The sequence below is a fragment of the Heterocephalus glaber genome, unplaced genomic scaffold, assembly GCF_053883595.1.
Source record: "Heterocephalus glaber isolate CG9 unplaced genomic scaffold, H.glaber_assembly_v1.0 deba00001587, whole genome shotgun sequence".
Classification (NCBI taxonomy): Eukaryota; Metazoa; Chordata; class Mammalia; order Rodentia; family Bathyergidae; genus Heterocephalus; species Heterocephalus glaber.
In genome coordinates this window covers 3,858,016-3,882,199 of record NW_028258365.1, presented here as the reverse complement: position 1 = coordinate 3,882,199, position 24,184 = coordinate 3,858,016, and the positions used below count along the sequence as shown (strand labels likewise).

At 38.5% G+C, this 24,184-nt stretch overlaps 1 pseudogene; it reads left to right on the top strand.

Annotated features, from left to right (window-relative positions):
- Window positions 1-738: 738 nt before the first annotated feature.
- Window positions 739-24,184, top strand: part of LOC101705529 (PEST proteolytic signal-containing nuclear protein pseudogene) — a 52,266-nt pseudogene continuing 28,820 nt past the window's right edge.

The following is a 24,184-nucleotide window of genomic DNA, read 5'->3' as shown; positions in this document are numbered from 1 at the left end:
CAGAGAAGTTGGTGATATAACTCAGAGTCCAAAGACCATAAAGTCCCATGTCTGTATCAGGAAGCTGAAGAGTCTGTGCTGGAAGCCAGGAGACAGATGTCCAAGGTGAAGGTGAAAACTGGAGCCCCTCCAAAGAAACAAAAGAGCCTGTCTTCTCTTTCTTAAACTCCTATTATGTGAATGTTCGCTCTCTTGATGTTATCTCATTAATCCTAAAAGCTTTCTTCATTCCTTTTAGTTCTTTTTTTTCTTTTTTCCCCTTTCACTGTATATTTTGAAATAGCTTGTTTTGAAGTTTGTACATTTTGTATTTTGCTGAATGAATTCTGCTGTTGACACTATTATATTTTTCACCTTATTCATTACATTCTTCAACTCTAGAACTTCTGTTTGGTTTATTTTTATGATTTTAATCTCTGTCAAACTTCTTGTTTTGCTCATATGTTATTTTCCTGATTTCACTGAATTATCTCTGTGCACTTTTGTGGCTTGCCAAGCTTCCTTAAGTGAGTATTTTAATTTTTTTTCAGTTGCTTCATACATCTTCATTTTTAGGGGCCAGTTACTAGAATATTTATTATGCTCCTCTGGTAGTGTTGTATTTCATTGCTTTTTTATATGCCATTCATTGATGTCTACATATTTGATTGGGTAGTCACCCTTTCCAGTCTTTCTGGTGGTTTTGGTGGGGAAACATCTCTCTTACTGGTGAGTATCAGGCTGCCTGTTGAGTGAGGGATGGCAGTTCTGGCTCCAGTGAGGGATCAGTATTCTAGTCTTCATGTAGCTCTGTCAGCTGAGGCCAATGTTGGCAAAGGCTGTTATGACCTTCAGTATCCATGGCTGTGGGTGTCTGCAGTGTTGGTGAAGGATCTTGTGGTCTTTGGCGGGAAATGCTGCTGGGCTCCTCCTGATCTCTTTTTCTCCTGCTGGGTAAGTTTTAGTTGAGAGAATCTCTTTTGGTGCTGGGTTTGGTTTGAGGGCATGCTTGTGGTGGCAGTCACCAGTGTCTGATGTGTGGTGCCTGTGGAGTGGCTGCAAAGCCAGGGTCTGGAGCTTGGGCATGTGTGGAGGGAACAAGATTCCAGAGTCCAAGATGGTTGTGGCACAGGTTCCTGTAGGACAGTCACCTCTGCTGCTTCATTGCTAGTTAAATTACCCATTTCAAGGCATGGGTGCTTGTGGAGTAGTTGGGGAGCCAGGGTCTGGAGCACAAGCATGTGTGGAGCTATGGCAGCTCTGGGGTCTGGGGAGTGGGATAACTCTCTGCAACAGTGGGTCAGATATTAGAGGGTTTGGTGTTCATTCAGTAGTTGAAGACTTGGTGTCTGTAGCACTGGAATGTACAGAGCAAGAGAGTCTCTAAGGCTGGGATGGGACTAGCCACTGATGGCTCTGGTAATTTAGGCACAATTGCCTGTGGTGTTGCCACAGAGCTAGGATCTGGATAAGCATGGAGAAGGTGTGGCTCTGGGATCAGGGATGGGTTTGAGGTTGGAGTGTAGCAGCTTGGGCCTAGGTGGCACAGTAGCAGCTTTTTCTTGTAGGGGGAAATGTCCCAGCAGCGTCTTCCTCTTCAGGAAACCTGCAGTAAAATTGTTCTTGGTTATCTCAGTGGAGGAATGTGCTGGTGACCTCTGCAGAGTACGTCATGGGGACCATAGTGGCACCTGCTGTGTGGCAGATTATGATATATAGTCCCCACCCTTCTTTGTTCTTGACCATCTCCAGATTTCTCACTTTTACCTGTCTCCCCTGTGATCCATACTAGCAGTTATTTTCTGTATTTTTTTTCCTCATTTGTATTGCTTCAGATTCTTAAATGGACTCTTGAACCCTCTCAAAGATATTATTGTTCATGGATAACTGCTGTTGTTTTATGGAGGGAAAAAGGCTTGTATCTTCTTTTTTGTTGTGTTGCTTTCATAACTCATTAGAGTTATTTATATACATTTCTGTTTAGATAATACATGGGAGTGATTTTTTTCAACTCCCAGATCCTTTTTGGAATTTTTCATTTGCCCTTTATGTTAACTACAACTAAAATAGTCCATCTAAAGTCCATCTCTTCCTTGTGTAAGCCTTTGATTTTGTTTACAACACTGGGATGCTGGCCTAATTTTACAACTGCATAGATAAGTTGAAAGAAAATGAACTCATATGTGTCATTATTTCATTGAAAAACAATTTCATTCTAAATTATGACTTTTATCTTCTTTCCTTTCTGTCTACTTCTCTAAATAGCAGCCATTCCAGAATTCATTCTTTAAATACCACCCTGAAGGAGTAAAACTAACATAAGTACTTTCAGGGTTTTTTTTATACCATGGAGATTATTTGGGTGGGAGATTACCTTGAGGCTAAAAGTGGAAATTTGACTTTATTCAAGGTGCTTCATTTGCTAGTTACTCAAAGGAAAAAAGAGACAGAATAATGGAATGTCAGCTGTAAGAGCTATTTAGTTTAATCACTTAGCAAATAAACTGAGGCCCTTTACCCAGCCAGGATCTAGCAGGTTACACAGACAAGTGGTAAGGAAGTCTACGAGTATTTCTCTCAACTCAGAGTGATTCTGTTGAACCCTGTGCATTTGGTTAGATTTGACTTGGGAAGTGGTGAAAGAAGGGAAACTAAGAAAAAAAACAACCCATGACAGGTTTATGGCCAGCTTGTTAAATCCTTTACTTAACACTATATTGCTTTCTTTGCTGGGTGTGGATTGACAGGTATTGACAAAGTGTCTGAGGTTCTAATTCAGTATGCTTGGTAACAAATTATAATTTGACAAGATAAGGTTATCAATAAGCTATAGGATGAGTCTGTGAGCTCCAGGCTGCACCAACCATTATACTGTCTCTAGCAAGTCTCTGTGCTTTAACAGGGATACACATTTGATCTCTTTATTCCCAAGAAGTAGACTAAGTGCTTCAGTAAATATGCCATTAATATTTAATTGTACTAAGCCTTTAATACACACCAAAAATGCACTGAAAGCAGAGGGCTAACGCCACCTAAGGAGATATGAACAGTCTAGAGGTATGCGTAATGTTGTCTCTACTTTGACTTTTGATTATTAAGTATAATTTAAGTTCTTTAGGAAGTAAATTTTTTCATGGTTTAAATAAAATCATGATAGAGAAAATAGCAATTTCTTCTCTAATCTGTTCTAAATGACCCCTTCTGCCATGATGCTTACTTTGTTGTGATTCTGATTATATTAATCACTTGACCGTGAACCTGAATCAAACTGTAGGTATTAGAGTACCTTTTCATCACCAGATAACCCTTTTTAAAGTTTCCTTTTTATTGAAGAAGCTAAATTCAAAGCATCTAGAGATGTTTGTTTTGTACATGTGCTGCCAAAATGTTTGCTTTGAATGTACTCTACTGGTTATGTTTGTTGTCTCCTATTTCTTTTCAAACAATTATAGTGGTATTAGACTAACATGTTAATAGAATTTTAACACCACATCAGATCTAAGAGATCATTTAGGTCAACCCTTCATTTTAGAAGTGAAGATATTATAGGTCAAAGATGTGAAGTCACAGCCATTTGTGTTGACTTTGTCATACTAAAGGGATTTGGAGTCTGTAGGTTATTCTTTCCTTAAAAACATAAACGCATTTATCCTTTCAAATACTTAGTTTTTACTTGGCTTTCATCACCTTCTAGTGATTGATATGATAGTTTGGGTGAGAAAACTAAGTACAAAGAAATGACTTGGCCAGAGTCAGACTGAGGGAAGGTGAGGCAAGTCTGCTGCCAAATTTCAGTGTTCTAGTTTCAAGGAGAAGCTCTTTTTTTTTTTAAAAAAAGTGTACTCACTTCTTTTGATATTGAAAAATGAAAAAGAAATGAAAAGTCTTCATTTTTCACATTGATCTTTTATATTTTTCTTTAATGATTTCTGAGAAGTCAAATACATCCTGTAAATTTTGCAGAACAGTCCTTCAAATTGTTTACACATCCTTTTTATTTTTCTTGGGGAAAGGGGATGATTATAATTGGTTTCAGTGAAAGACTAGGTTGAATTGACAGAACCACCAGTGAACACTAATTCAGGAAACATGTAGTCCATGGAAGGCTTCTTTGAGAGGACTGATATTATACTGATTTCCTATAGTACAGTGGCTATTTCAGCTCTAGAGTTACATGATCACCTGTTTGCTTTCTGTGGGTTCAATTCTTTTCCTAAAATGGGATCTAGTAACTTCAGTATCACTTAGAGCTTTGAAACAAAACAAAATTGACCCGGAAGGAAGCTCCCCACCTCCATCCCAGGCTCCTAGGGCAGAGAAGCTCAGCCAGTCCCAGCACCCAGAAGGAAGCTCCCTGCCTCCATCCCAGGCTCCTAGGGCAGAGAAGCTCAGCCAGTCCCAGCACCCAGAAGGAAGCTCCCCCACCGCCATCCCAGGCTCCTAGGGCAGAGAAGCTCAGCCAGTCCCAGCACCCAGAAGGAAGCTCCCTGCCTCCATCCCAGGCTCCTAGGGCAGAGAAGCTCAGCCAGTCCCAGCACCTGGAAGGAAGCTCCCCCACTGCCATCCCAAGCTCCTAGGGCAGAGAAGGTGAGCTGCGTGGGTGCCAGAAGCACCCCCCCCCCCCGTGGAAATGAGAAGACACATAAACAAGTCTCAAAAACAGACTTCCGGATCATCTGCAGCAACCCCAAAGGGAAATGAGTTGGAACAATCTGATATTTAACTACCTGGACTCTCTGAACTGGCAACAAAAGAGGATCTGGGAAAAAGGAAATCAGAAATAATTACTGATAACAGCAAAGATTTTGCTCATGGTGCAAGACATGATTAATAAATCTAGAGAGGACACAGATAAAAAAATAGAGGATCTGAGGAACATGATGGAATCCCAACATAGGAAACAAATGGAATCCATAAAACAGATACAAACAGATTTCCAAGAGATTAAAAACTCCACTGAAAGTCTGTGCAGCAGAATGACCCAATGTGAGGATAGAATTTCACATATAGAAGATAAAGTTGCAATTAGTGACCGGGAAAAGAAAAATTGCTTTAAAATTCTAAGGGAACATGAGAAATCAATCCAGAAGCTGCTAGATGATGCAAAGAAGAATAACATAAGACTGATTGGAGTCAATGAAGAAAGAGGAGAGAGTGCAGATGACATAAAAAAAACTGTTCACAGAAGTGATGGCAGAAAACTTCCCAAGGAGTGAAAAACAACTTGACATACAGATAAGTGAGGCATATGGGACTCCAGCTAGCCTTAATCAAAAAAAAAAAAAAATCAACACATAGGCGTATAATAGTTACGATTGCAGAAATCCAACAGAAGAACAGAATTCTACAAGCAGTGAGAGAAAAGAAACAAATCACATACAAAGGAAAGCCCATCAGAATCACAACAGACTTCTCAATGCAAACCCTCAAGGCAAGAAGAGCTTGGAGTGATGTATTTCAACCCCTAAAGGAGAACAGCCTCCAACCAAGATTGATGTACCCTGCAAAACTATCTTTCAAAATTGATGGAGAAATAAGATACTTTCATGATAAAGAGCACCTCAGGAACTTCATGAATACCAAACCGGCACTCCAAAAAATTTTAGACAATACCCTAGGAAAAGACAATGAGGATCACAACCCCAGGAAACCCAGCAGAATGAATCCATTGGGTGTGACAAATTAAACACAAAGGGGGAGAATCCAACAAAAAGAAAAAGTCATGATAAGGCTTTTAAAACTTTTGACTTCATCTCCCTAATGAGTATATAATTCAATCTTCTTATTGTACTGATTAGTATTTTTCTGATTCTAGAGTTGCACACCATTCCTTGTGCTATACTGGCTATTTATCACCTTCTTATGTCTACATTTTAATTGGGTTGTCCATTAATGAGCTCTAAGAATTCTTTATATATTCTGGTCATAGTTTATATGCATTGTAAATATAGTCTGTTTAAGGACTACTTTTCATTTTAACGATGTCATTTAAAGTTCTAAATTTTGATGGAATCTCATTTATCAATTTTTTTCTTTTATACATCATGTTTTATGTATCCTAGGTAGTTCTTGCCTACCCTGAATTCCTAAACATTTTCCCTTCTAATTTCTTCTTAAAGTTTTATACTTTTAAGCTTTCATATTTAGGTTCATAGATCCCTTCAAGTTATTTTTATGTATGGAAAAAAAGGGTTGAGGTTAATTTTTTATATACGGTTACCAGGTGTTCTAGTGCCATTTGCTGAAAACACTATCTCTTCCTCGGCTCTTGAATTGAGTTTATATTCTATAAAATGCTAATGTTAAATAGTCTTTCAAAACTCAGTGGACCATATATGTGTGGTTCTAGTTCTAGATTCTGTGTTTTATTCCAATGATCTATATGTCTTTTCTTACACCAACACTGCCTTGATTACTGTAGCTTTAGAAGAAGTCTTAAAATTAGGTACTAAACATCTTCCAACAATGTTTTTGTTTTTGTTTTTGTTTTTACCTTTTCTAGGTCCTTTGTACTCCTACATAACTTTTAAATTTCAATATCCAATTCTTCATTTATAGCGAGTATACACAGACCTGAATTTTTATATATACCTTGTGTTTTCTAATCCTGCTAAATTCAAGTACAAGTTCTAGGGGCTCCTAGAGATTTCTTAGTATTTTCTCTGTAGATGATCATTTCATCTACATATAAATATTTTGCTTCTGCCATGCCAATCCTATCCTAGTTGTGTCATTTTATTGCCAGACTATTTTGGTGGGGCTTAGGTTTCAAAGTTTAATGGACAGATAAAGAGTAAACATATCTGCCCTTGTTCACCACCTTAAGGGGAAAGCATTGCATCTTCTCCATTCATATAAGGTATTTTTGCTGGAAGTATGGAGTACATGTCTTTGATCTGTTGAGAAGGTTCTGTTTTACTTGTAGTCTCCTGATAGATTTTACCATGAACAGCTATAGAATTTAGTCCAATACTTTTTCTCCAACTAGTGACAGGATCATATGGCTTTTTCCTTTCCTCTGTTAAAATGATGACTGCTGGGGGTGGATCTTCCAATGCTGAACCAACACTGCCATCCCTATAACAAAACCACTTTCTACATCCTGCCAGATCTGACTTCTAATAGTTTGTTTTGTTACACAAATTTCTATCTATGTTCATACTTTTTTCTTCTATTATCTTTATCCAGTTTTAGGATTAGCACAATGTTGATTTCCTAAAATGAGGGGAGAAGTGTTCCTTCTTTTTTCTGCTTTAATTGTTTGATATAATTTATCAGTTAAAATGTTTATGAGCCTGCTGTTGTCATATAGGTAGGTTTTCTAGCTAGGAATATACTTTCTTTAATAGGTGCTATTCAAATTTTATATTTCCTCCAGAGTTAGTTTCATTAATTTGTCTTCTAAGTTACTTCTTAGAAGTTGTCAAATTTATTTCAAAAAAGATTTTTGAAATATGCTTTCTATATCCTTTTAAATTCTGTAAAATCTGTGGTAATGTCTCCTAGATCTTAATATTGTAATTTAAAAAATGTATAATTGATATTGTGTAAGAGGAAGAAAAGGTCTAAAAGAGCAGGGGAATTGGGAGGGGTAGGGGAAGGGAAAAAAGGGGAAGGAAAAAGTATGAGAAGAGGAAAAAAATGGAAACAAGGTCTTTGCAAATAGGGAAGGGTGGAGGGGTTGAAGGGAGGGCAAGGGAAGGGGAAAAAAATAAGAACCAAGAGACTCATGTAATGGTACAAGATCCCAATGATGAATGTAACTGTACTGTATATCTAAAATGTACCAATAAAGTTAATGGGAGGGAAAAAAGAAAAAGAAAACTATAAACTAGAAAGAAAAACAATATAAAACAAAACAAAATTAAATTCATTGCCCTTAGCAAACCTTTTTTTCTAACCAGCTATAAGGACATATTGAACATGAAGAATGAGCAAATAGACTCTACTAATGACCATTCAGGAAAAATAAAAGAGTTAAAAGTAAATAAAATGAGGGAATCGTAGGTTGTGGCTAAATAGCAATATAAACATGTCTTACTTTTATTTTTTTAGTTGCAAATATTAGGTAAAGAAATAATATGATTTTATTATTTACTGATCAGATCACTTGTGAGTGCTCCCATACAACCACGTGTCATACTACATTGGATTACATTTTTATTCAAGTTCAAATTGAGGAAAATCTGTGCATCTGGGATACCAGCAAATATAACAGCGACCAGCTGTAACATTGGGAAAGGTTGTAATATTCATTTGTGCTGTCTTCTCCACTACGTTTAATTTCTTCCAGGACAGATACCATTCTTTGTTCATTTTTGTATCTCCAATTCGTAGAACAATGAAATACTCAGTCAGTATCTTTTAAATGTATCTTGGAATCAAGTTCTGTAATCATTCTGATGTACATTCTGAGTTTCTCATGCTTAGGATAAAAATTCTGATTCTAAGTATAAAAACAGGATAGTGTCCTAATTTGGCATCATAGCTCATTCATACATAAAAATATATACAGCTATTCAGTGTATGGGGAGAATGCTTCAAGGCATAATAAATAATGGAGTATGTGCCTTTCTCTATGGTGATGACATGGTTTTATTAACACAAACCAGGGTTTTCCTTTCAAAGCTGCTGAACCTGTTGGCTACTTACTGTCAGAACAGTTTAACATCAACCAAGCTACAGCGAAAACCATTGTATTTGACAGACATTCTCCAGTATTTAAATGAACAATACTAAGTAACCCCATACAACAGGTCAATGCATTCGGCTATTTGAATGTATATTTTGCATCTAACTTACTGAGTGGGTTCATCAGGATACAATTCTACTTTTTTAAAAAAATCAGACATTCACCAAAGGCCAGGCTGAACCGCTTTTATGATCCAGGGAGCCAATTGGTAGTTTTTAGAGTGCCTGGCTCTTAGGGACTGCCCCTCCTCCTGGTTTAGAAGTGATTCTAATCCCTCCCCCAACCTGCTTGCTCAGGATTACATGATTCTTCAGATTCTGAATAAAGCTGTCAGCTGCCAAGAACAGAAAAATAGATAAGAGAAGCATTCCTGAGAAGAGGGAGTGGACTCTGGTAGAAGGGAGTAGAGTGGACCTCCTGGGGGCACAGAGAGAATAACTACACCCACAGAACAAGTTCAGATCAGTAAACAAAGGCTCCTTAGTGCCTGGGTTGAGATAGGATAACGAAGCAAGACCACCACAGTGGTGGTGCCTGAGGAAGATGCCCAAGGGGTGAGTGAGGTCACTGCCTGTGTCAGGCAAGGATAACAGAAAAGGACTCAGCTACCATCCTGTTTTCTGCTACTGTATTAGGACTTAACTTGCAAGAATAGAGCTTTGTTCCTATCACTTGGACATGTGTGGTGGAAGAGCACAGTGCCTATCAGGGAGGTGCTACTCCGGAGGAAACTATTTCTCTTTAGACTTTCCTATTTCTCATTCCTAACTGCATTTTTCCATTTTTGGGCATAGATTCTAGGAATCTCAGCTTGATACACACTTGAGTATTTGTGCTGAGCTGATATTACTTCTTGGAAAAATAATTTGGTCTTGGTTTATAAGGAAAACCCTTGTGTCTTGTTTCTGCATGGGGGTAAAAAATGCCAGGCATTTAGGAATTTAAAAAACATTAGGGAAGTTCTGTCACACATGCACCCCTCATATCAGAAATGAGGCTACTTTTTAATAAGCAGCATGGAATATTGGTGTCTCAGATAGCAGAACTTGATCATTAGATGACAGCAATGTGCTTGTCAAAGCATGGCTGAAATGGGTATGGCTATCAGGATCTCCTAAGTTGGCTGCCTCCAAGGCAGACACAGGATGGCAGAGGTAAAGGTGCTCAGCCCATGGCAGCTAGGAAACAGAGAGCAAAGGGAGGAGCTGGAAAGGGAGTTATATCCTGCTATGTCACACCCCCAGTGACCTGCCTCTATCCAGGCCCTACCTTCTAACCCTAAGTCAGCAGTAAACTCATCAATGGAGTAATCTACTGATGGGTATAATGCCCCTAGAATTCAATCACCTTCCAAACACACAAGGTTTTTGGAGAACATTTTACATCTAAATCATAACATTCTACCCCTGCTCCCCAAAAGACTCATGTCCATCTCATTATGCCAAATGCATTTAGTCCATCTCTAAGAGCTGCCAAAGTCTTAAGAGTTCCAGCATTGCTCAGAAGACCAAGTCCAAAGTTTCTTCTGAGACTCAAGACAAATTCTTAGTTGTGACTCCCTGTAAAAATAAAAAATAAAATTAAAAACTTGCAATGTATAATGGCATAGAGTAAACATTCCCTTTCCAAAATGGGAGAACATGAAAGTAGAAAGGAAGACTGAAATCCTGCAAGGAAAATATTAAATCCTATAGTTCCATGTCCAGCATCCAGGGCAATTTGTGGTGAGATGTGAACTCTGAATGGCTTGAGTGGACCCATCCCTACGGTATTTTGCCAGTTACAGCCCTCATGTCCTCTCCCTTGGGGTGGCTCTGCTCACTGCCTTCTACTTTTCCTTTCTGCTTTTCAGAAAAGCCACATTCCTGGTATCTCCAACTTCCTGAAGTCTCCACTGCATGTTCAGCTTCACTCTCATAGCACTGTCCTCTCAGGAGCCCTCCCAGGCCTTTTTCTGAAATCTGAGTAAAAGCCTCCATGATCCTGTAACTCTTACATTCTGCCTGCCTGTAAAACCACTACTACATAGATGATGTCAAGAGCTTCTGTTAACTTGAGCAGTAGCTCAGCCCTGTTGGTGGGCTACAGAGGCCTCTGATGTCTTGCTATCTGTATACTATAAAACAAATACTGGGGAGCCAATTTCTTAGATGGCTCTTTTCTAGAAGGGGACCCAGGGACTCACTGCTCAGATGAAAGCTTTATGGGTTTGTACCTTTGAGTCTGAGAAGGATAGTCTCAGATAGTCTCTTTCAGATAGTCCTGAGGCAAAGTACTTGGCTCCTTTTTAATGCTAATCTTTTCAGCAACTATGTTCTCCTTTGCCTCAATTTTGTGGGTGATGAAATTGCAAACTGATGAAATTTCAAACTTTTCAAATCATTCTGCTCTGCTATTTTTCCTGATTTTCATTACAAATCTGGCTAAAACCAGCTGGCAGTACCCATACCAAAGCCAGAACACTGGGATACCTTCTCTACCACATCCACTACCTTTAATCTCATTCTTCCAGAAATTCTCAAGACATGAACAAAATATAGACAATTTTCTGCCAGACAGTAACTGCTAATGGAGTCCTGTTTCCAGCTGAAATCTAATGCTGGCCATTATAATATTGATTCTTATCAACATTCTGGTCTTCTGAGCTCTCACCAGAATGCCTCATCAAGTTCAGTTTACAGCATTCTAGGGTTTCTGTAGCACACATTTCCAAACTTTTCCATACTCCCTCTACAAACAAGTTGCTAATGTTTCTAAATCACATGGTCAGGTACAGTCACAACCACAGCTCCACTTCTGTGGTACTAAAATATGTGACAGTCACTTCCCCTTTACTTGGACACAATACCTAACACACACAGCTTAAAGGAGGAAAGGTTTATTTTAACTCAGGTTTTCAGTCCATGATCAGCTAGTTCCAAGGCAGGAACAAGATGGGAAAGGCATGGTACAGGAAAAGGTGCTCATCCTATGAAAGCCAGAAAGCAGAGAGCAATGGGAGAAGGCAAGGAAGGAGATATACCATTCTAGGTAATGCCCTGCAGTGACCTGCCTCTAACCAGTCCCAAACTCCTAAGAGGAAGTTAGCTTGAGCTCATCAGTGGACTAATCCACTGATAAGTATAGTATCTCCACAATTCAATTATCTCCCAAACAGGTGAGGCTTTTGGAGCACGCTTTAGATGTAAATTATAGCAGAGCTCATCACTATGTAAGTCATTCAGACACAAAGAGCAAAAGAAATGAAATCTTGTTTAAGGAACTCTCAGGGGAAAAACCCAGACGGACAACTAACCATAAAAATTTTGGGAGATCACTGATGTCTTTACCTGTGCAAACATAGTAGGAGAAAGTAGAATAGATCTAAAAAGTGAACACAGTTACTTGGTAAGGAAATTTACCTAGAAGTTTAACAAAAGAGATTTGAGAGCTGTCCAATCACTTAACAGATGAGGAAGCGAGAACCCAAACCTATGTTTTATAATCATAATTTATTGATAGTGTGTGTCTGTGCATGTGTGTCTATGTGGTGTTTGCACCACGATGGACTAGAAAATACGTTCACCTCTTAAAGTATAGCTGCTACTTTTTTAGTACAGTGAATTAACCTGCAAAATGGGTTGCTGTGTTTGTAGTCCACATGTGAATTTGCGGAAGGATTTTGGCAGGTGTAATGTCTAGGGGCTGGGGCAAGAATTTCTCAGGTTTGTGGGATACCCCATTATCTGAGTGTAGTTGCTGGGAAGTCTCCATGGGGTAAGGCGCCGATATCTAGGTGGTGGTGGTGGTGATGTGGGATGGTAGCAGTGGTGATATCACTATGAGGTCTTTGTTGGACTGGCACAAATTAAGTATAATAAGAGCTACAGCTTTGTTGGCTAGGGTTCATGGCTGGGCTTCTATCCTGACAGGGAGCTAGGGTGAAAACCAGAAGCTGGGCAGAAAGCCAGTCAAATTGAATGGTAGGTCAATTCCCAGGGGTCTCAATTCACCTCAAGGAATACTGGACAAACTACTTCCAGTTTCTGCTTAATCATGAGAAGGAAACTTCTGACATGGTAGGCAACCATTCTTAGCTCCTGAACTTCCCTGAAGTGGGAAGCAGTTGAGTAGATTTAGGATAGTCGGGACACAAGAATGCATATTATGTTTCATAGGTGTGGGGTTTCTTATAAAAATACACCTGTTGATAGTGGAAAATACAAAAAAAGGATAAAGAGGTAAATACTATAATTAACTATAAAATCAAAGACTGTTAGGATTTTCCTTCTCTACATATTTTTAAATTAAGGTAATATTATAAATATTGTTCATTAAACTCTTTCCAATCAGTATCTCATGTTCATTTTAGATCTTTAAATGGACATTTTTATTAGGAATTATTTTTTTTTTGAGACAGGGTCGCCCTATGTAGTTCAGCCCTGACTTGAACTCGCTATGTAGTCCAGGCTGGCCTTGAATTCAAAGTGATCCTCCTGCCTCAGCCTCCCAAGTGCTGGGATTACAGGCATGTACTACCAGGCCTGGCTTCTTTTCTTTTTCTTTTTTTTTTTTTGGTACCAGGGATCGAACTCCAGTCCTTGTGCTTGTGCAGCAGGCGGCAAAACCACTGAGCAAAATCGCCAGCCCCCTGCCTTCTTTTCTTAATACATGTGTATGCCAGTTGTCCAAGTTGATGTTCCTCCATTCCTGTAGTTAATTTTCATCATAATTATAAGTAGAATTTATGAGTTGAGAGGGACTTGTTAAGTCATCTTGCCAAACTATCATTCTACAAACTGAAGTCTAACTTGATTCAATGGTGTACATGAGATCATTTAGTAGGTTTGAACAGAGCCCAGGCAAAAAGTAATCCCATAATTTCATTGGCTGCACAATGACAATGATTCCACAAATTATTTATTTCACATACTTATGGCTCATTGACCTTGCCAGAGTACAAGTTCCTTGAGGACAGAAATAGTAGGGTTTTATTTTTTGTTTTGTTTTTGGGTGGAGTCTCATTATGTTGCTCAGGCTTCTCTCCAAGTCCTGGGCTCAAGGGATCCTCCCATCTCAGCCTTCCCAGTAATCCTGGACTTCAGCATAGAGTACCACACCCAGATGAGGAGAGAGAACATGTTCTGCATGGCTGGGTACTTCAGTTGTGTCTTCAAACAAACACTAACAGCATTACTTGGGAATGGTTTGGTTATGCAGAATCTTAGGCACTACCCAAGACTTAATGAATCTGAATCTACACTTAAGAACATATCAAGGTAATTAATACTCACACTAAAGTTTGAGTAGCACTAAGGAAATAGGCAGTAAATATTTCTGTATAAGTTAAGTCTTTTGTTTGTATCAGTAGAATTTGACCTTAAGTATCTTAAGCCAAAAATAAAAATAATGGTATTTTTTTGAAAAGAGTCTGATGTATCATGGGTAATTAAATACCACACTTTTAGGATTAAGCTTGAGCAACATAAGAAACAGTAATTCACTGGGGCTGTACTATTGATGTGATGCCCAGTTGCAGTATCTTTTCAGTCCAAGTTTTAAATGGGAGGGGGAGAGGATGAGTGTATGGGGTGGGGAGAGAATTTTGGTAGTTTTGCTTGGGCCAGGCTTACATCTTCTTGATTATTTTGAGCTGACGTAAAGGGTCATGTGGCAGCCCTGGGTACTGCAGCCTGCCCCTCCCCATGTAGTCATAAGCCATTACCAGAGATGGGGGATATTCATGAGGCAGGCACCATCCTGCTTAATAGTTGTCTGCTCTAATTTTTAAAGTTTTCACTTTAGTGACATACACATTTTCTGAAAATAATTGGGCCTATTTCCAGTCTTTTTCCCTCTGAAGCCCTATTCCTGTGATTTTTTAAAATCTCTTTTTTTCCATCAAAGAGTTCATAAATGCTAATGATTGTAGCATTTATCATTTAGCTGGTGACACAAATGTACTTCCAGCTTGAATCTCTTTTCTGAGTTTCAGCCTCATATCTCCAAATGTTCCATAATTACTTAAAGTTCAACATGGGCAAAATTGGGTTCATCATCTGTCCTTCCCAACTTTCTTATTTCTATCAAGATGCTACTATCTTTGATGACAGTTAAGCATCTGTGGTTCTTTCCTTGTTTTTCAGATGCTGCTACTAAATCTTGAACTTTAAAATGTGACTTTCTTTACATTTCCCTCTTATCCTAACTTGGCCTGTGACCTTGCCATGCCCCTCCTCCTTCCTGTTTGTCATAACACTGTCATGCATATCTTCCTTAGATTCTATTTGTAGCATTCTATGGTCCACTTCAGAAAATATTCAGTGGTATTTCAGGACATTTTACATATAGACCTGAGGTTGTCACTGTAACATACCACACTGGTAATTCAGAGATCTCTATTATCAGCTATCTACTTAAAAACTATTTGAAAAAAATGACCTTTTTAGAAATAATTCTATGAGATAGATGGCCAACTCTACTAGAAATTAATAGCATTATGTTGACATAAAGAACAGTATGTTAGCATAACCATCCCCTATTAACATTTTTTTTTAAAGTTTTTACTTTGGGATAAACTCAGACATTCAAAAAATTTCAAAAGTGGTAGTCCCCAAATATAACCTATCATAACCATAGTACAATAATGAAAAGCAAGAAATTAATGTTGATATAATATTAAATAATCTATAGACCTTGTTTAAATTTTGTAACACTGAAGTTCTTTTTTTATAGTTCAAGATCCAAATCAGAATGATCCACTACTTTTAATGGGCATGTCATGTTAGTTTCCTATAATCTAGGACAGTTCTTTAGACTGTTGCTCATGATGCTAGCAATTTTGAAGAGTATTGGCCAGTTATTTTTATGGGATATCTTTTAATTTGCGCTTAGCTGATGTTTCTGGATGTTGAAATATGCATTTTTTCTTTTTGGTAATGGGGATTGAACTCTGGACTTTGCATTTGCGAGGCAGGTGGCAGAACCACTGAGCTAAATCCCCAGCCTGAAATATGCCTTTTGAATTGTACATTTTGGGCAGGAATACTGGCAAAATGGTGAGATATCTTTCTCAGTCACCAGGGAGTACATGATGCCAGTCTGTCTTATTACTGCTGATGTTAATTTTTATCACTTGATTAAAAAGATGTCCAACAGTTTCTGCACTTATATTTTTATTCCCTTTGGTGATTCATGAGCATTTTGTGTGAAGATATATTAGAACCATGCAAGCATCTTGTTTCTTGCTATACTTTTGCTTATTTTGTAAAGTCTTGATTACTCTAGCCTGAAATAAATATCATTAACTCAGGTAGTTGCAAAATGGTCCTCTTTTCTTTTCATCATTCCCTCTCTGTTTATTAGCTGAAATTCTGCTGTAAGAAAGAGCTTTCTTTTCTTACATATTTATATGTTTATTCAGTCATTTATATCAGTATGGACATGAATATTTATTCTTTGGGTTATGATATATTACTATTATTACCTATTTTCTTATTCAAATTGTCCCAGATTTGGCTAATGGGAATTCATGTTGGCTCCTGTGCCTTTTTTTTTTTTGGTACCAGGAATAGAGCTCAGGACATCACGCTTGCCAGGCAGGCATAGTGCCATAGTGCCACTGAGCTAAATCCCTGGCCTGGCTCCTGTGTACTTTTAACAGGGCAATATTATTATTTTAAGCCACTTCCTTACTTTCTTGCAGGAAATTTCCAGGCTCATCTTGTATTTCTCTATCCTCTCCCTAGAATTTGCCATTTCTCCCCAAAGCCCTGGATCCTTCTATTATTTGCATCTGGAATGTCCCTCAGAGGCCCAGATGTTTAAGGCTTGGTCTCCAGGTTGGTGCTACTGGGAGGTGGCCTAGTGAGAGCTTTCAGGTCACTGAGGATTTGCCCTTGAAGGGGGCTCTTGTCTCTTCTTCTCTTTTTTTTGCATCCTGACCATGAAATGAGCAGTTTCTCTTTGTCACACACTTCTGCCATGATATGCTACCTGCTATAGATTCAGAGGAATAGGGCCAATTACCATGGATGGAAATCTCCAACAGTGTGAGCCAAAATCCATCTTACATCTTTATAAGTTGATTGTCTCAGGTATTTTGGTACAGTAATTGAAAGCTGACTAACATACTTCTATTGCCATGCAAAAAATGGCATTTGAAAACCAAGAATTTGGCTCCTAGTTGTGTTCATTGCTACTATAGTGTCATTGTGTCTAGCTCTCTTTGTTAGCTTTTTGTCACTGGTGACAAAATACATGAGAAAAACAACTTAAAGAAAGGAGGTTTGTTTTGGCTTATAGTTTCAGAGGTTTCAGTCAGTGGTTGGCCAGCACCATTGCTTTAGGCCTATGGCAAGGCAGAAACATGATGGTGGAAGGATATGGAAGAGAAAATCTGCTTACCTTATGGCATCCAGGAAGGAGGGGGAGAGACAGAGAGCGAGCTAGTCAGAGACATGATATACTCTACCAGGACAAGCCCCTAGTCACCTACTACCAGCTACACTCCACCTCCTAACAGCCTACTCAGCTATGAAGTCATTGATGAATTAATCAACTGATAAGGTTAGCACTTGCACGATTCAGGCACCTTCTTAAAATCCCATTAACTGGCCACTGAGCCTTTAGTGTATGACTTTGGGGTACATTTAAAGTACAAACCATAACAGCCTCTCAGTGTAGGAAATACATGGAGCTGTATACAGACATATGCATACATCTATTTCTACTACTCCTATGTAAATTATGAACTTTTAATGTCTTATGTGTCCCCGGTAAGAAGTCATGTATAGATGCTTTGTAGGCTAGAGGCAGACCAGAAATATTTTTTTTTACTGGTTCAACTTGTAATGACAAAGAAAACATGAAATAATAACAGTGGTTTAGCTAAATAAGGCAAACACATCTCCTCCAAATAAGATAAAAGCATATTTTTAAACATTTTCCTATTACGTAAAAGAAGTTTGAAGTAGACAGTCAGGGTGAGATTGAAGCACCAAAAGCTTCAAGAACTTAAGTGCTATCTTCATTTGTGCTCCCCTATCCCTAACTCACAAATTCTACCCTCAGAGTCACGCCAGGTCATGGTGCAATACATCTGCTAAGGCTCCAGAGACTGTGTCCACATACCAGGCTGGAGGAAGACAGAAAAGGGGGCAGCCAAAAGGAACTCGCTCCCACCTATCTCAGCCCTTTCTGAACATCACCTGACAATGCTGCTTACACTCATCTGCTGCCCCCTCAACAAACGAAGCTAGGTGATGCGGTCTTGTAATGGGGATATTGTAGCTAGAATCAAGTTAAAGTTCTATGAGTAAGAAGGGGCAGACAGATATTGAAGAGAAATCAAGTGACCTTTTCTAACCTTTTATAGCAACATTTAAACATCTAAAAGTCTCATGTTGCCTGGTGTGGTGGCACAAACCTCTAATCCCAGAATTCTGGGAGGCTGAGGCAGGATGATCACAAACAGGAGCCTGCCCTGGACAACTGTCTCAAAATAAAAAATAAGAAAAGTCCTGGAAATGTAGCTTAGAACAAAAGCCCCAAGTTCAATACCCACTAATGCAAGGGGAATAACCCAGGATAAGAACTAAAGCCATAAAACTCTTAGAAGAAAACATAGTGGCAAATCTTCATGATGATGGATTTGGCAGTTGACTCTTAGATGTTACACTGAAAACATAAGCAATAAGAGAAAAAATAGATAAATTAGAATTCATCAGAAGACTTCCTTAAAGACTTTTGTGCATCTATGGTCATTAAAAAGAAAGTGAAAGGCAACCTACAGAGTGGAAGCAAATATTTACAAATTATATATCTCATAAAGGTGTAGTATCTAGAATATATAAAAAGTGCTCACAACACGACACAAAAAGACAAACAACCAATTAAAATTGGGCAAAGGATTTGGGTAGATAGTCCTTCAAATAAAGAACACAGATTTCAACTTTTTTTTTTTTTTTTGTACCAGGGATTGAACTCGGGTCCTTGTGCTTGCGCAGCAGGTGGCGAAACCACTGAGCTAAATCCCTGGCCCTCAACATATTATACAACCCTCACACCCACTAGGATGGCTGCAAATAAAATGCCAGATATAATAGTTGGGGAGGATATGGAGAAGTTTCAACCCTCAGATATTGCTGATGGAATTGTAAAATGGCCCAATCACTGTGGAAAATAATTTGGTTCTTCAATAAACAGAAGTAACCTTTGACCTCACAGTTCTGATCCTTCCTAGGCATAAACCCAAAAGAACTGGAAAGATACACTGAAGCAAGTGTGTGTGCATGCATGTCCATAGGAACACTATTCACAATAGTCAAAAGGTGAAAACAGCCCAAATGTCCATCAACAGATGTATGGATAAACAAATTGTGGTATATACATGTAATGGAATATTATTCAACCAGAAAGTGAAAAGAGTACTGATACATGGCACAACATGAATGAACCTCCAAAATATAATGCTAAAAATGAGAGAAGCCAGACATGAAAGTTGGTAAAGCATGTGATCCCATTTGTAGGAAGTGTCCAGAATAAGCAAGTTCAAGAGGGCAGAGAAAGTTTGATAGATGCCAGAGATTGAGTGGATGGTTGACTGGGGAGAAACTGCTTATGGGATATGGAGTTTTACCCTGAAGCAATGGAATAAAGGCAGTTATTGCACAACATTGCAAATGCATGAAATCCCACTAAATATTTATTTTTAAATGGTTAATTTTATTTTATGTAAGTTTCATCTCAATAAATTACTTTAAAAATTTGGTTGTAAGTGGTTTCTAAAGTTCAGGACAGTGGAAACAGTGTATGTGAACACAGGGAATGTTTAATGAGTTTAAAGAATGCAAATAAGATAATTGTCACTAAAACATAGCAAACTCAATAGAATCACTGACAAGTAGGCTAGAGAGGTAGACAGAGACCAGAACTGAGGTGTTAATTGTAAGGAATTTATCAAGGGGAAACAACAGGAAGAATGATGTGATCCTTTGGTTTTAAAAAATCATTCTGATTACTACGTAGAGGATGGAATTTAAGGGGTCAAGTAACATTCAGTAAGTCTGGTTGAGAGGCTATTTCAGAGATCTAGTCAAGGGATAATGGTAGATACATATAGGATAGAGGTGATGGGAAGTAAAAGGATATGAAAAGACTTGAAAAATATTTGAGAGCTGTATTGGTCAGCTTTCCATTGCAGGGACAAAATATCTGACATATACAACTTAAAGGAGAAAGGATTTATTTTGGCTTATGGTTTCAGAGGTTTTAGTCCATGGTCTGTGAGACAGAAACATCATGACAGAAGGGCATGATAGAGGAAAGCTGCCAATCAGATGGCCGGGCAGAGAGGATTAAAATGGGGAAGGGCAGGCTGGGGATTTAGCTCAGTGGTGCTACCGTCTGCCTTGCAAGCTCAAGGTCCTGAATTCAATACCCAGTACCCCCCCCCCAAAAAAAAACTGGGGAAGGGTGAGACAGAGAGACAGAGAGAAAGAGGCTGGGGACAGGACAGATCCTTCAAAGATATACCTCCAGTGATATACGTCTTCCAACTGGGCCCCATCTCGTAATAGCCCATTCAGCTACGAACTCCTCAGTGGATTAACCCATTGATGAGGTCAGTGCCCGCATGATCCAGTTACCTTTCTAGTCCTCACCTCTGAACTTTGTTACATTGAGGATCAAGCCTTCAATGCATGAGTCTTTGGAGGTGGGACTGCAAATTTAAACCATAACAGGAGCTTAATGTTGGATTAGATGTACTATTGCCAAATAAAATACAGTGTGCACAGTTAAATTTCAATATTTTAGAAATACGGTGCTATGATAAAAATTATTTTTGTTTATCTAAAACTAAAATTCAGTGAGGGTCCTATTATTTTTAAACTGTCAACCACATGTCAGGGGTAAGAGAAAGGAAGAATTACTGGTGACATCTAGGTTTCTAGCACTAGCACTTGATGGGCAATAACACTCTTTACTGTGGAAAAATTGATTTTTGAGGGAGAAGGGGAACATCATGCATTTAATTTGAATTTTAACCTATAATTGATAGATTAAGATAGACAGGATCACTGAAACTATTTGCAGAGTGGAAGGAGAACACTGTGCAGGATGACATAGGGACATCAACCATTAAGAGATGTTCAGAGAAAAAAAATCTCAGTATAGGAGACTTAGAAGGCTCTAACAGGGTGCACAAGAAGCCAGGATGGTGATAGGGCAGAAGCCTCAGGAGAGGAGAAGCGATGTAGAAGTCAGAAGTTGTAGAGATGTCAAATCAGTTGAGGACTGAAAGATCAATACTTTTGGGAATTAGGAGATTTTGGTAGATTTGAACAAAAACTCTTTCAGTGTAATGTGAGTGGGGGGAGAGAACTGCAGATTTTGTTTAAATTTAATTTTAATGGGTTAAGGAATGATGAGGTAAGGAAATAAAACCTGCTACAAATTTGGTAATTGTGTTAGCTTTCTGACCCCGTGACAGAATACCCGAGAACAATTTAAAGGAGGAAAGCTTTATTTTGGCTCATGGTTTTGGAGGTTTCCATCCTTGGTCTACTGGCTCTGTTACTTTAGGTCGAAAGTGAGGCAGAATATCACAGGGGTGGGAGTATGTGGAGGAGGAGGCTGCTCACCACATGGCAGCTAAGAAGAAAAGTGGGCAAGAAAGCTGAGAGCTGGAGACAAAGTATGCCCTTCAAAGGTGCAACCTCTGTGACCTCCTTCCTCCAACTAGGCTCCACCTCCTAGACCTACCACCTCACAATGGCGCCCTCAGGTGGGGACCAAGCTTACAACACATGAGCCTTTGGGAGGCATTCCAAATTCAAACTATAACAGTAATTAAGGGAGTTACACTAGAAAATCTAGGCAGACAGGGTCAGAAAAAAAATCATCAATTCTAAATTCAATATGTTGTTCATCATCATCATCATTATTATTATTATTATTATTATTATTATTTTGCAGAGCACTGAAGCAAAAGTTAAGAATGCATAATGTGAAAAATAAAAAGAATCCATAATGTGGATTCTAGACAAATAAAAAATGAAGGAGAATTGAAATTTTCCCCAAGATTTTCCTCTTGTTTGCTGTAGAAGACCCTAACTTTTTGCGTTTGAAACAAACATTGATGTATATAGTAGAACTATATAGCTAGACTCTACATGATTACAAAATACAGACTTTTTTCTTTTCAAGATTTGTTTGCTTTTCAGCCTTGGTGATTTTTTAATAGCCATCCTTCTGAATATCTTCAGAGTTGATTAACTGTTCTTATCACTTTATACTATCACGACAGGTGTGTTTGTGAATGTAGGAGCTAGAGATAGCAGTCTGTCTAAATGCCAAGTCAGTTAAAATTGATTTGGTATATACTGAAGCATACCATGTTATAAGAAAATAAACATAACTTAAAGGCAAAACACTAAACACCCAGTTAATTTATGGTGAAACATACTTAGTTTATGATTTTAGTTAATACATACTTTAACTAGAACAGTGTTCTGCTCTCATTTTTATTAAATACTGTAGGTGTTTGCTGGGGCATGAGGTAATAACCCAAATACAATTAAAATGACCATAAAATTAAGGGTCTCCACATAGGCTTCCAAGGATGGGTCTGTTTGAGGCTTCTAGTCATCAGCACTGGGTGGTCTGCTGTCGGTGTATGATGCTTAAATAGAGCTTTTTCTCCCTTAGGTCTGTAAGGTGTTAAGGTGTTTTTATAAAACCCCATAAACCCTCATTAAACACATTTTTTCATAAAGAAAACTTAAATTTTTATTTGACGTGTTTTCTGTGACACTATTTTGGCATTTTAACAAGTTCTTTAGAGAATCACTCCAATAATTCTATACTGCACAAGGGGGAGGGGGAAGGGTTATTTTCCAGGTTTTTGTTCATTGAACTGCCTGATCCATTAAGCAGCAGGCACCATTTAATAAGGAAAAAGATTAAAAGAGTCTTAAGGTGGAGAAAGTTAGGCTAATTTCAAGTATTGCATATTAACTGACCAGAAGGTTTGACTACAGAATGAATTAACAGTTATTCAAATATAGATTATTTATTACCAGGAGACTGGTTTTCCCAAAACACTCTATAAGAAATAGCATTTCCCTCCATCCTGTAACTCCTTATTCCCTTTTCCTGCTTTATATTTTATTTAGTTGTTGTGGTTACCAGTTTTTGTCTGCCTGTATGTAACCTTTATAGGAAAAAGATTTTTGTCTTTTGTTCACTGTATATATTCCATGTCTAGGACACTGCTTGGGGATAATGGCAGACAATAAATATTTACTGAATGAGTGGATAAATGAGGGAATAAATTAATAAATTGTGTTCCATATGTGTTTCATGGTGAAGCATGAACAACTCTTTCAGAGCCCAAACTTCACACGCATCTAAATTTCTCTTACTTAAGGATCTCATTCTTTCCTCATTTACTCCACATCTTGAATCACAAAATCGTGGCATCAGTAGGAATAATATTTATATGATAGAGTAATGATGTGAAGTCAGCCCATGGTTTTTTGGTGATGTCATGAAGCAGTAGTCCATATAAATGCATTTGTGCTCTAGAATTTCCTCCAAGTAGAAACAGGTGGTTATGTTAATCTTTTTTTCCCTTCTGTATTTTATATAAAAACACCCCAGTTCACAGAAATATTGGTATCCATAGTCTCTGTATTCCTTGAAAATGTTTAACCAGGGAGAAGGATTCTGGGAATATAGAAGCATAGGAAATAGCAGGAACCAACTACCCCCCAAGACGAGAATCTCCCTACAGTCTGACAGAAGGAACTATTATGGAATTCTGGAGTCTATTGAATGTTTGCAACTTCCAGAGGAAAACTTGCGTGGTAAATTGCAGTTAATTCCAGTAAACATCAGCTCTTAGCACTATAGCCCCTATCCATCACCCTCTCCACACACACCCCATGGCAGTCCTGTGCATGAGTTCCTAGAGCAGCTTACATGTGGCCTGTGGGAACCAGAGTTGGCAGTGAAGACTGTGTCTTCAAATGTCAGGGGTCTGTGATCAGATTGATAATTGGGACTTCTGATCACAGGGGTGCAGATGCAGAGGTGGACAGTCATAGTTGCATCTCCTTCTGTTCTTAAGAGCCCTTCTACCTCAACTGAAGTAACTTCAGTTATTTAGAGGGCTGGTATGTCTTTTCTAGTCCAAGTTTTTTTTTTTTTTTTCTTGGTACTGGGAATTGAACTCAGGACCTTGCACTTGCAAGGCAGGCGGATTGCCACGGAGCTAAATCCCCAGCCTTGGTATGTCTTTTCTTTACCCTTCTCGAGTTTCCTCTTTTTCCCATTTTGGGAATCAGATCTTCTGGGACTTTAGGAAGAAAGCAACTGTATATACTGTACCAGGGAACTGGAATGTGACTGCACATGACTCAGAAAAGATACAGATTCAAGAGAGACATGACAAGATCCACAGTTACACTTCAAGCTGATCCTTGGCACATAGCCTAAAACAATCAAAACCAAACCAGCAGAACTTGGAGA